At 46.2% G+C, this 13,581-nt stretch overlaps 1 protein-coding gene and 1 non-coding gene across 3 annotated transcripts in view; both read left to right on the forward strand.

Moving 5' to 3' along the window:
- The window catches only part of Shld1 (shieldin complex subunit 1), an 81,963-nt gene that overhangs the window by 30,072 nt on the left and 38,310 nt on the right, over positions 1 to 13,581 (forward strand). The window lies entirely within an intron of this gene.
- Positions 5,005 to 5,106, forward strand: LOC142845270 (U6 spliceosomal RNA). The gene has a single exon (XR_012909838.1). It is a non-coding gene; the product is annotated as a U6 spliceosomal RNA (small nuclear RNA).

A 13,581-nucleotide genomic window follows, 5' to 3' on the forward strand; every position in this document is an offset into this window, starting at 1 on the left:
ACCCCTAGAAAGGCTTTTTGTCACACACTGAAAAAAACCCGGCTCTTGCAGATTCCTTCTGCAAACACTCTTCCCTGACACCAAGGGTACTGATGCTGAGTTGGTATCTCTGACACCGAGGGTACTGATGCTGAGTTGGTATCTGACACCGAGGGTACTGATGCTGAGTTGATATCTCTGACACCGAGGGTACTGATGCTGAGTTGGTATCTCTGACACCAAGGGTACTGATGCTGAGTTGATATCTCTGACACCGAGGGTACTGATGCTGAGTTGGTATCTCTGACACCAAGGGTACTGATGCTGAGTTGATATCTCTGACACTGAGGGTACTGATGCTGAATTGATATCTCTGACACCGAGGGTACTGATGCTGAATTGATATCTCTGACACTGAGGGTACTGATGCTGAATTGATATCTCTGACACTGAGGGTACTGATGCTGAATTGATATCTCTGACACTGAGGGTACTGATGCTGAGTTGGTATCTCTGACACCGAGGGTACTGATGCTGAGTTGATATCTCTGACACCGAGGTACTGATGCTGAGTTGATATCTCTGACACCGAGGTACTAATGCTGAGTTGGTATCTCTGACACCGAGGGTACTGATGCTGAGTTGATATCTCTGACACCGAGGTACTGATGCTGAGTTGATATCTGACACCGAGGGTACTAATGCTGAATTGATATCTCTGACACCGAGGGTACTGATGCTGAATTGATATCTCTGACACTGAGGGTACTGATGCTGAGTTGGTATCTCTGACACCGAGGGTACTGATGCTGGGTTGGTATCTCTGACACCGAGGGTACTGATGCTGAGTTGGTATCTCTGACACCAAGGGTACTGATGCTGAATTGATATCTCTGACACCGAGGGTACTAATGCTGGGTTGGTATCTCTGACACCGAGGCTACTGATGCTGAGTTGATATCTGACACCGAGGGTACTAATGCTGGGTTGGTATCTCTGACACAGAGGGTACTGATGCTGAGTTGATATTTCTGACACCGAGGGTACTGATGCTGAGTTGGTATCTCTGACACAGAGGGTACTGATGCTGAATTGATATCTCTGACACCAAGGGTACTGATGCTGAATTGATATCTCTGACACCGAGGGTACTAATGCTGAATTGATATCTCTGACACCGAGGGTACTGATGCTGAATTGATATCTCTGACACCGAGGGTACTGATGCTGAATTGATATCTCTGACACTGAGGGTACTGATGCTGAGTTGGTATCTGACACCGAGGGTACTAATGCTGGGTTGGTATCTCTGACACAGAGGGTACTGATGCTGAGTTGATATTTCTGACACCGAGGGTACTGATGCTGAGTTGGTATCTCTGACACCGAGGGTACTGATGCTGAGTTGGTATCTCTGACACCGAGGGTACTGATGCTGAGTTGATATCTCTGACACCGAGGTACTGATGCTGAGTTGATATCTCTGACACCGAGGGTACTGATGCTGAGTTGGTATCTCTGACACCAAGGGTACTGATGCTGAGTTGATATCTCTGACACCGAGGGTACTGATGCTGGGTTGGTATCTCTGACACCGAGGGTACTGATGCTGGGTGACACCGAGGGTACTGAGTTGGACTCTCACTAGCAACAGTATAACAGAGAAATAGATATGTCTGGGAGCTGAATCCTTGTATTAAATTCCATTGCCTCTTTTTTGCCTGTGACCCATGGCGAGTGATTCTCACCCATACTTTTCTCATCTGTAGAGTGAGCATTCGCGATAGTTATGTAGTTGCTATGAGGATGAGGATTAGGTGAGACACTGTGTCTCATCTTTTCTCCTTTCTTTGTTTACATATTAATGGCAGATAGATAGCTGTAACTTTTTATTTATTTATTTATTTATTGTTTGTTTGTTTGTTTGTTTTTTGAGACAGGGTTTCTCTGTAGCTTTGGAGCCTGTCCTGGAACTAGCTCTGTAGACCAGGCTGATCTTGAACTCAGAGATCCGCCTGCCTCTGCTTCCCGAGTGCGCTACCACTGCCTAACATTTTTATTTTTTAAGGAAAGAGATTTAACATATCTTGACAGATCTGTCTGGTATTAGGGAAGTCTGGTATTAGGACTAGGACTCAGATAGGCTAAGGTATCTGCCACTAAGCCTCACGATTGGAATTCAATCCCCAGAACTCACACAGGAGAAGGAAATTGACTTCGCAACATTGCCCTCCAATCTCACACACAAAATAAATGTTTAAATAAAAAGCAAGAAATTAAACACGGGTGTATTTTCTTTTGTGTAGCAAGTTTGCGAATAAGATGCCAGTTTCCTGTGGCAAGAGGGGAAAGTACAAATGAGAGCATCGGTGCCCCTGGACCTGGAGTTACAGATGGTTGTGAACCACCCGTGGGTGCTGGGAACTCAGCCTGGGTCCTCTGCTGGAGCAGCAAGCGCTCATAACCACTGAGCCACCCTCCAGCCCTGAGCGCATACTTTTTTAAGACATGGTTTTATGTAGCCAAGCCAAACCTTAAACTTGTTATGTATCCAAGGGTGAGGTATAATCTCATGTAATCTTCACCCTCTTCCAAAAGAAGACCCGGTGTCAGTATTTACAGATCAGGAGACAGCGGGCTCAGAGGCAAAGCTTTTTGTGGTGAGACCCAGACACGAGCCGGGCGGAGCTTCCCTCGGAGCCAGGCTGCAGAGCACAGCCTGTGCCTGCTTGCTGTGCTTGCCCTTGGTGCTGATTGTTCTCCACCAACCCGCGTTTCTTCCCTTCGGCATCACTTGGCCCCAACAGGCACACTGTTATTTTCTTCTGATTTTGAAGTCAATACACACTAATTTTAAAGTTAGCATATTCTAACTGTAGAAGAATTTGTCGATGTTTTAGGTGATCTGTTATTTCCAGCCCTAGCTTTGCTTAACCATGGTGCCCATCTATGCCTTCATGGAGTATGCTAAGCCCTCAGCGAGTCCTTCTGGACTTACTTCTAAGGCCGGAAACTACAAGGACTGTTTAAATCTTTGCGGTTATGCCGGAAAAACCGCGGAAGGCAGTAGGTATGAGATGAGGGCCTGGGAGTGTGTGTGGAGCTGAAGGCAGTGTGATTCCCTTTGTAAAATGTCTGCACAGCTGTTGTGTTGATTTTTTATTTTTATTTTATTTTATTTTTTTGTTTTGGTTTTTGGTTTTTGAGACAGGGTTTCTCTGTGGTTTTGGAGCCTGTCCTGGAACTAGCTCTTGTAGACCAGGCTGGTCTCGGACTCACAAAGATCCACCTGCCTCTGCCTCCCAAGTGCTGGGATTAAAGGCGTGCGCCACCACCGCCCAGCTGTGTTGATTTTTTAAAAATCAGAATTTAGGCTCGGTGTGGTGACATGTGCCTTTAGTAGGAGACAGAAACAAGTGGGTCTCTCTAGGACTGATGCCAGCCAGGTCTACACAGTGCAGTCCTGTCTCAAAAAAAAATTTTTTTAAACACATTGAGGGGAGGGATGACGTTTTTCTTGCTTTATTTTTTCTGTTGAGGAATTAGTATTTTCCTCACTGAGGAGGAAGAGTTCTCTAGAAAAGCTGAAACTGAATGGATCGGCTGCTTTGCTTTTAAGGCATTTCTCTTCTTGCTACTATCTCTGGGGATGTGGCCTCTTTCGCCCTCCTGGCTGCTGAGTTGTGATGACCTGGCCGGGTCTCAGGCTGGTGCTGGGCGCCGGCTGCGCTCTGGCGCCCCCTCCTGTCCAACCTGAGGCTAGCTAGCTCTTGTCACCTCTAGAGGAAGCCCCTTTGTGAGATTCCTCAGGTTCTGCTTCCTACATCATTTTATTGAGAAAAATGAAACAGCTTTCTCCTCCCCTGCCTCCTGGCCCCATCTGCCTCCAGCCACCACAGTGGGTAGTTTCTGCTCTTGTCCGAGGCTCTTTCCTGCCTCCTCGCCACCAAAGTCACACCTCCACCCCTCTCCTCAGCCCCTATTGATTGACTCCGATTGACTCCGGTTTGCTTTTGTTTTGTTGGTGTTTTGAGACAGTCCCAAGTATCTGCTGACCTTGAATCCTCTTCCTCATTCTTTATAAGGTTTAATTTATGTAAATGGATGTTTTGCTTAAACACAGCTGACTACCTGATGCCCATAGAGGCCAGAAGAGGGTTGGAGCCCTTGTGACTGAATTTATAGACAGCTATAGACACCCAGTGTGGGTTTTGCAAACTTGAGTCCTTTGAAAGGCAGTCAGTGCCCTTAACTGCTGAGCCATCTCTCCAGTCCTGAGTTTTCACGTTTATTTATTTATTTATTTATTTATTTATTTGGTTTTTCGAGACAGGGTTTCTCTGTGGCTTTGGATCCTGTCCTGGAACTAGCTCTTGTAGACCAAGCTGGCCTCGAACTCACAAACATCCACCTGCCTCTGTGCTGGGATTAAAGGCCTGCGCCACCACCGCCTGGCGAGTTTTCACACATTTTGACTTCTTAAGAAAACCTGCAGTCTAATTACCATAAATAATGTGTGTGTATTTCAGTAAGTGACTTTTCAGAAAAGTTTTATTTTAATACATTTTCTTTACTTGTGTTGTGTGTGTAGGCTGCCCAAAGACAACTTGGGGAAGGCAATTCTCTCCTTCCATTGTGTGGGTGGCAGGTATTGAACTTGGGTCACCAGGCTGGAAGCAGGTTCCTCAACCCACTTAGCTATTTCATCGGCTCCTCAAAAGTTTTAAAATAGAAAAGTTAGCGCTCACTTCGGTAGCACGTATTGTTATAATTTAAAAATGGCTGCAGGAAGGAGTCACGTCATAAAATAGGGCCCACGTGGAGGATTTCTTTATTGGGAGAAGAGAATGGGAAGGGGGGGACAGACAGAGGTACAGAGAGGCAGAGACAGACTCAAAGAGATAGACACTGAGAGACAGAGAAGTGGGGGAGGAGCAGGTGGCCGGGCCCGGCCTTTTAAGGGAAGGGAGCTGCGCATGTGCACAGAGATCTCACTCTGCCAGGTCTCCAAGGGGAGGGCCAGGTATGCCCGAATGCCAGCACATTCGCTAAAATTGGAACAGTGCAGAGAAGATGAGCTTGGCCCCTGCTCAAGCCATGCAAGTTAATGAAGCATTCCGTATTTTTAAAAATGAGAAAAAGTTATTGCTTCCCTTTAGTGCTGTATTAAATTTTTGTTCCAGCTTTTAAAATTATTATTTTTTTTTTTTTAGTTTTTCGAGACAGGGTTTCTCTGTGGCTTTGGAGCCTGTCCTGGAACTAGCTCTGTAGACCAGGCTGGTCTCGAACTCACAGAAATCCGCCTGCCTCTGCCTCCCGAGTGCTGGGATTAAAGGCATGCGCCACCACCGCCCGGTTTAAAATTCTTGTTTCGAAAGTATCTCCTCTGACAAGACAATAAGCATTCTGTGTTACAGATACTGTCAGCACAGGAACTCTTTTTTTTTAATTTATTTATTTATTAACGATTTCTGTCTCTTCCCCGCCACCGCCTCCCATTTCCCTCCCCCTCCCTCAATTAAGTCCCCCCCCCCTCAGCCCGAAAAGCAATCAGGGTTCCCTGTCCTGTGGGAAGTCTAAGGAACCCCCACCTCCATCCAGGTCTAGTAAGTTGAGCATCCAAACTGCCTAGGCTCCCACAAAGCTAGTGCGTGCAGTAGGACCAGAAACCCATTGAGCACAGGAACCCTTTATCAAGCATGGTATGGCCACTGCGTGCCACATTGCCTGCTGCGGTAAATGGGACTTGGCCCTTCCACATGTTCCCACGAGTGTCCTCACGTACCATGTTATCACTAAACAGTGAAGCTGTGTAGGCAGCATGTAAAGAAAATTTCTCTGAAATGCATACATATAAATAGCCACCAGCATACTTATTCAATCTTACCCATACCAGTCTGCACAGCATGGTTTCCTGGCTTGTGCAAGGAGACACAGTTCTGCTGGGGTTCACTGGAGGCTGCTCTCTGGACCGGGAGGTGCTGGAGTACCAAGTGTTACTTCTCTCCTGGATTTTAGAGATGGGAAATGTAGGTGATGTGTACGCCAGGTCTCAGAAATAGAATTTGGGTCATCCAGTTTCCATTCTGAGCTGGAGAACCATGAAGTTCCGGGGAAGTCTGTCCAGTGTGCTACCCACTGAAATCTGAAATCTGGGGCCTTAGTCACAGCGGCTGTGTTTCTTGTGCTCTTAAGAGCACACAGGCTAGTGGCCCCCACACTGGGTGACTCGTGAAGAGCATTCTCACCATGGAAAGGCTTGTTTTAAATAAAGGAAATGGGTGAACTGTTCTAACAGCCTGATGGCTTTTTACAGGACTGTTATTAATCTGTTATTTTCAGTCGGTGAATTTAAAAAATGAAAATAAAATCACTTCATTTTCAGAGCCCATATCCGTGCTCCCTCACACATGCACAGTGCTCCCCACCACAGTGGCATGCTGTCCTTAAATTTTTTACTTATTTATGTTTTATATATCATGCCAGAAGAGGACATTATATCCTATTATAGATGGTTATGAGCCACCATGGGGTTGCTGGGAATTGAACTCATGACCTCTGGAAGTACAGCCAGTTCTCTTAACCGCTGAGTTATCTCTCCGGCCCCCTTGCATGCTTTTGGCAGTCAGCAAGGTGCATAGGTCACAGGTGTGTTCGCTAGGTGTGGTACAGCCTATGGACCCGGCCACATCAAGTTGTTTATTTCCACTACTGTGTTATTATGTAAGTCAGCTTTCCCTTTACTGTGACCAAATCGTCGTCCAAAAGAATTTAAAGGAGGAAGGGTTTATGGCAGCTCATGATTTGAGAGGTTTCTGTCCTTGGTTGCTTGGGCCTGTGAGTTTGATTAGAGACTCATGGAAAGCCTGACACTGGTGAAGACTGTGTTCTTCGCGGGGAACGAGGGGCCGGGTAGAGAGGGGAGAGCCAGAGGACAAGGGTAACCTTCAGAGACCAGTGACTGCCCTGGTAATTGTTTGTCCCAGCTAGGGTTCACCTGAGTACCCACAGCCACCCAGAACAGCGCTTGCTACCAGGGGAGCATCAGGCCTTTAGACACGGGGCCTAGAGGAGCTATTTCACGTCAGCCCGTAGCCAGGTCACCCAGAGGATCTTTACCACCCTGAAAATCCTTCCCCTCCTATTCACCCTTCTGTCCTCTCTCAACGTCAGCCTCTAGCAACCGTTTCATTGTACCATCCCCACAGTTTTATCGTTTTCTAGAATGTATGTTCAGAGAGATCTGTTAGTAGATGTTTAATCATATGTGTGTATTCATGTATATGGATGAGCATGTATATACACCCGTCTGCACATGTATGTGGGGGCAGTAGACAGTCTTGGAAAAGGTCCTTAGAAATACTGTCAAGTCCTTTGAGACAGAGTTGCTCATTGGCCTGAAGCTCACTATTGAGGCTAGACTGGCTGGTCAGTGAGCCTCCGCCATCCTCCTGTCTCCACCTTCCCAAGTGTGTACTCATGCCCAGTGTCTTCGAGTGGGTTCTGGAGATCATCATCAGGACCTCATGACTGCAGGGCAAGCACCGTGCTGACCGAGATGTCTCCCCAGCCCTGTTAGTGGATTTCTGGGCTGTCAGCTGCAACCTTTTTTATGTGACATATTTTATTTTCTTTGATAACTAGGTGGTTTGAATGAGAATGACTCCCATAGGCTCGTGTTTGAATGCTTGGTCCCCAGCTAGTGGAACTGTTGGAAAGGACTAGGGGGTGAGGAGGAGGTGTGCCACTGGGGGTAGGTTTTAAGGTTTCAAAGCCCATGCCGGGCAGGCCCAGCCTCACGCTAACTGACCTGCAATGAATGGATCACGTGCGCTCTCAGCGACTGCTCCAGTGCTGTGATTGCCTGCCTGTCACCAGGTTCCCCGGCTCCCTGTCATTAGGATCGTGGGCTTCCTTCTATAAGATGTCTTGATCTGTTGTTTTTTCACAGCAGTGGAGCAGTGTCTAAGGCACAAATTTCCTAGGAATAGAGTTTAAACACCACACTTAATTTTTACTGATTTATTTTTATTTTGGGGTGTGTGTGTGTGTGTGTGTGCGCGTGCGCGCGCGCACGCACACACTAGAATCATGTGTCATGTATTTGAAAGTATCCACAGAGGCTCGGAGATAATGTCAGTTCCCCTTGAGCCAGAGTTACAAGCAGTTGTTACAAGCCCATGGGTTCTTGGGACAGATCTCTGACCCTCTGAAGAGCAGTAAGTGCTCTTAACCGCTGAGCTGCCCCTGCAGTGCGCCCCGCCCCACTTTTTTTAAAAAAGAGAATAGCTATTTATTTCTGTGTAGACCTCCTAGGAAGCTGATCAGGTCAGCAAGGGGCTTTCCTCCAAGCAGTCCCTTGGGAACCCGGGTTCCTTCCATCCCATGGATCCCAGGCCTTGTCATTATTCATGAATGAAAATAAGAAGGACCATGGAGAAGTGGGCAAGATATCTTTAATGGGCATGGCTTGCAGGAGTGCATGTCATTTCTGACCACATTCTAGAGGCGAAGACCCAGGACCACTCTTGGCTGGAGACACTGTGAGGCTCTTAGTTAAAGAATTCCTGGTGGAATGCGACTAGGGAAGGCATCTCAGAGCTGGTGCTCATGATGGACTGAACAAGAAGTAAATCCCTTCTGTCCTCTCCGCCAGCCACAACCGAAGACTCCACAAGTCCCACCCACAGTGCAGAGCTGCCCTGGCACAGTCAGTGTGGAGCAGCAGGCTGAGAAGCAGACTTCCTGGGTGCCCCCCTTGTTGTCAGAAGGCAGGGCTTTCTTTTTTGTTTTATTTATTTTGTTTTTTAGACAGGGTTTCACTGTGATTTGGCCTGGAACTCACTCTGTGTACCATGTGTTTCTGCTGCTTGAATGCTGGGATTCAAGGTGTGAGCCACCACCCTGGCCAAAGGTTTGTTTTAAAGGGGGACTTTCTTTCTTGTTTTAAAGGGGAACAATTTAATAATGAAATGTCTAGTTTTTTGTGAGCTCTGTGGTGCTGGGATCTGAGCGACAGCCCTCAGGGTTGAGCAGGAACCACCCTTAACTGCTGAGCCTCTCTCCTGCTCCCAGATGCCCAGTTTTCAACCATAGACATTGAAGTTTGCTTTCTCTGGTTGCTTTTGTGGTCCTTACATTTTGATGGCCTTTCTGGACCCTCCTATTGACACTGTTTCTCAGATCTACAGTGATCCGCTCTCATGGGTTGTGTAGATGCTGCTGCAGTCACTGGAGACCTGAGCTCTCCTCACAAATCACAGGAATGCTTGCCTAATCGTTCCCGTGGAAAGCACCTGATTAAGGTGCATTCCTTTAAAAACAAATCAACAGTTTCCACCTGTTTTTCTTGGCACTGTTAAAGTGACTATATGGGTCATCACTGACTAATGAGTGTTACCTGCCAGCTGTCCTCTTGCACATAAAAGCTCAGTGTTCATTCCTGTAGTCATGGCAACATGCTTTTGATAATGAGTGGACAATGTAGAAATAGACTGTCCCCTCCAGTCCTGTCTACGGCTCATGGAACACAGAATGAGAACATTCTGGAAGAGAGCAGCATGAGGTCAGGCCATCAGCACTGTATCTCACCCCCACTAGGAGGCAAAGGCCCCTGGCAGTGTTCCTTAGAGCTCACTACTGGACTCCTCATTCCAATCTTGGCTGAGCTGGCACATTTGGCACACCATGGTGCAAAGGAGAAAGCTGTGGTTGTGACTAGGGAGCGGATTTCCTTCCTGTCTTTTTCCTTAAGTGGGGGGAGGGGCAGTACTTGCTAGAGAAGTTATTTCTGATATTAATAAGCATGCTGGCTGGGCTCAAAGGCAGCCAGGGTTAAGATGGAAAGATGCCATTTAAAACAAATAGCAGGATATGCCATGGGGCTGTTACATCACGAGGAGTCCTCATCAACAGAAGCTGTTTTCATGATCTTATCTGCTGCAAGAGGCCTTAAACACATTACCAGTTAACATTTCAGGTATTTGCATTGGAGCACTGGCAACTATGAGCGGATTGAGTGGGGGCTTCTTGCACCCTTAGGGCTTGAAGGGGACCCAGCGGGAGCCTGGGCCTGGAGAGAGGAAGTGCTGCTCGTGGCCTGGGCACACCTAGGAGGATGAGGAGGGCAACCACAGGTCACTGGCAGCAAGGAGGATTTTCCTTGCTGTCTGTGGCTGTGAATTGGTTGCAGGTTACTTTTTCCTGCTGTCTAGGTTTTTGTTTGGATTCTCATCTTGGTCTGGGGTCAAGCCATTTATTTTATGTAGCTAGTGACAAAATCCAACTCTTCATTGTTAAGCTTCTCCAGGAAAAATCACCCAGTTGTTTTGTTGGTTTTTTTTTTCAGTATTTTGAAGCTGAAATACCCAGTTTTTATCTACAGCCTCAGCTGGCTTTTTCCATGTTGAGTAGCTATTTTTAATGTTTCTTAATATTGTGAGGTTCCTTGGGACTGTAACCATGGTTTATAGCAGAGCTAATCATAATTTGTTTATATGTCTGTTTTGAGAGAGGCTGGCTTTGAGTGCTCTGTGTAGCTGAGGATGATGTTGAATCCCTGTCCTCCTATCTCCAGCAATTTTCTTGGACACGGCCATTAGTTGAGCCTCACCGCTACTCAGCTGCCCGGGGACAGTTATTTCTTGTCTCTGAGGATAGGGAGGTTTTTCCAGGTGACTTCACTTTTAACACTCTGCTCAGGTAGCATAGTCAGACTGTTTGGGGGACCCTTGAGTCTGTCCTTCCACAACTCTGCTAGTCTGTGGGCTGCTCACCTACTGAATCATGACCTCTGCATCTCTTTCACCTTTCATACCTGTTTCCGTTCCCAGAATTCCCTACCTGTCTAGTTTGGAGAAATGGTGAGAATAACCACCCCAACCAGTCTCATTTCTGTAGTTTCCCCTGCCTCCAGTCGGGTACCATGATAGCCAGATGACTGTTTATGACCTCACTAGGTGTAGTTCTTGTGTTGACCATGCTGGTCCTTCTGAGAACTGCCACCCTATAGTAGATCATCCACTTATGGGCAGACAACAACATATTCTTTACATTTCTTTATGGAGCTCCAAAGTTGCCTGAATAAATGGGCAGGTGGACTTCCCAAACGTAGAGGTTAGGAGTGAAATGACACTGAGGTATATAGCAAGAGCTCTTTGCCTAGCTAAGGACGGGACTGATGCTCAGGAATAGTGGAGGCTCCAGCGTTTTCATTACTTACAACTGTGTGATATGTCCTGTGTAGCCAGGCTGTTCTTCACAGCCCTTCCTAACGCTCACATTTCATTTCTACCATGTCCCCACCTGATCTTTCCAGAGGGCATGGGGGCAAAAGCCAATTTTGTGTTGCTTGTCATGGAATCTCCAGGTCTTAGAACAGCATATGGACCAAAACAAGTCATTCATAAATATTTTCACTTATATTTCCTATTTGTCCTTTTGAAAAATTATTTTCTTTGGTGTGTGTGTGAGAGAGAGAGAGACAGAGAGAGAGAGAGACAGAGACAGAGACAGAGACATATGGGAGTCAGAGGACAACTTTTGCAACTGGTTCTATCTCAGTTCCAGGAATTGAACTTTGGTCATCAGGCTTTCCCAACAAGCACTGTTATCCTCTGAGCCATCTTGCCAGTCCTTGTCCTCATGTGTTTATTGTAATTAGTTTTTTGTGTGTGTGACAGGGCTTCTCTGTGTAGTCCTGTTTGTCCTGAAACTTACTCTGTAGAACAGGCTGGCCTGGAACTCAGAGGTTCACTTGCCTCTACCTCCCAAATGCTGAGATTAAAGCCGCATGCCACCATGCCTAGTTTTATTGTAGTTTTTTAATTTGTGATGCAAGTAAAATATATTCAGTTATAATTTGGACTACCTCAAGCCTATTTAGTAATTTTGAATATATGTAAATAAGCTTTAGGTCTTATTGAAAATTGACATTGTTTTCTATATTACTATTATGACATATTTTATTATTAATGACTAAGGGCAAGGCTTTTTAAAGGTCACAAGTGATGTTTAATAACCTGAAAAAAGATTACCTTGGGAAACAGGAAGCAGCAACATAGCCTCGAATTCTTGATTTATTTAAGCCCTGCATGGCCCAGTAATCTTTTCATCTGCCATTTCCCCAGGCCTAATATTCTGAAAAAAGCTCTGAGAAGGAAATTGAACATGAACTTTGAGATAGCAGAGCCCTATGAAGCTCATAAACCGAGCATATTAGGAAAAGATACTGATCAAGTAGAAAAGCAGAAGGCAATTAGCTTGAAGGGACTAAGGAGGATTATATAAAGTGAAAATCTGGAAAAATAAAGTGAGCAGATGGTCCTAATGAGCCGGGAAGATTGGCTCTGGTGCCCCGTTGCAGCAGCTTTCACTGGCGCATCTGCCACAAACTAATTGCCTCTTGTCTGACTGGTCACCTAAGCCGAGATGTGTGGCGTTTGTAGCAGACACTATTAAAAGCTCAACCCTGGCTAATTTTTTTCCATTAATTTGCCAGTGAGTGCTCGGGTTTATGTAGATCATTTGATTTACTTTGAGTTCATTGTAATTATGTGTTGCATTTTGCTCAACAGTGTGTCCTTTGTAATATAATTTGCTCTTGACTGCAGTATTATTTCTTCTGCCTTTCTTGATCAATAACCTCTTCTTTAGGGGAAAAAATAAGCATAAGGAATATCTGTGAAGGGAACTGTTGTTATTTGTTTTGTAATCTGCTTTTGTTTTGTGACTGCCCTAGCTGATGTTGACCTGGAACTCACTATAGTCCGAGCTGGCCATGGACTCTTGGTGGTCTTTGTGTGTGCTGACATTACAGGCATGAGCCACTATGCCTGGCTGGAAGATACTTTTATTATTATTTGTGTGTGTGTGTGTGTGAGAGAGAGAGAGAGAGAGAGAGAGAGAGAGAGAGTAGGAGGTGGGGGAGCACACTGTGGCACACAGCATGCTTGTGGAGGTCAGAAGACAAGTGTGGAGTCCTAACTCTTCTACTTTCACACAGGTCCCAAAGAAGGAAGTCAGGTCATCTCACTGACTCTTCTAGGTAATGCTTTTAAGTTAGATGGGCTGCGTGCTTCTAATCCTGGATGATGAAAAATCAGATTTGTCTAAGTCCTGGCGTGAGATAGCATTGTTAAGATGCAGGCGGGAGAAGAGCCAGTCCTTGTTCACATAGAAGCTACCCTACAGCTGAGCATGCATGTATACCGCGCACAGCCCTTCTACTGCCAGGTACACCCCTAACACGGACACGCCCATATGTTCATAGAGAAACTCCACTGACAGCCAGCAGCACTGATGGTGTTGATAACTGGAAACCACCCAGAGGCTGCCACAGCTGAAGTGGATCATCATGGGGCTTCCTCACAGTATAGAGTCGCCATTGAAAACGCACACGTTGTCACAGAATGACTGTCACAATCCAGTGATAGGTGAAAGAAGCCAGACCCCACAGAATACATGCTGTGTGACTCCCTGTTTGTAAGTCAGAAAGACAGCAATCTGGAGTGGTTGATGGCTCAAGGTTAAGAGCGCCTGCTACTCTTGCAGGGGATCCAAGTTCCTTTCCAAGCACCCACATCAGGACAGGAGGCTCACAGC

Source organism: Microtus pennsylvanicus, chromosome 2 (genome assembly GCF_037038515.1).
Source record: "Microtus pennsylvanicus isolate mMicPen1 chromosome 2, mMicPen1.hap1, whole genome shotgun sequence".
NCBI lineage: Eukaryota > Metazoa > Chordata > Mammalia > Rodentia > Cricetidae > Microtus > Microtus pennsylvanicus.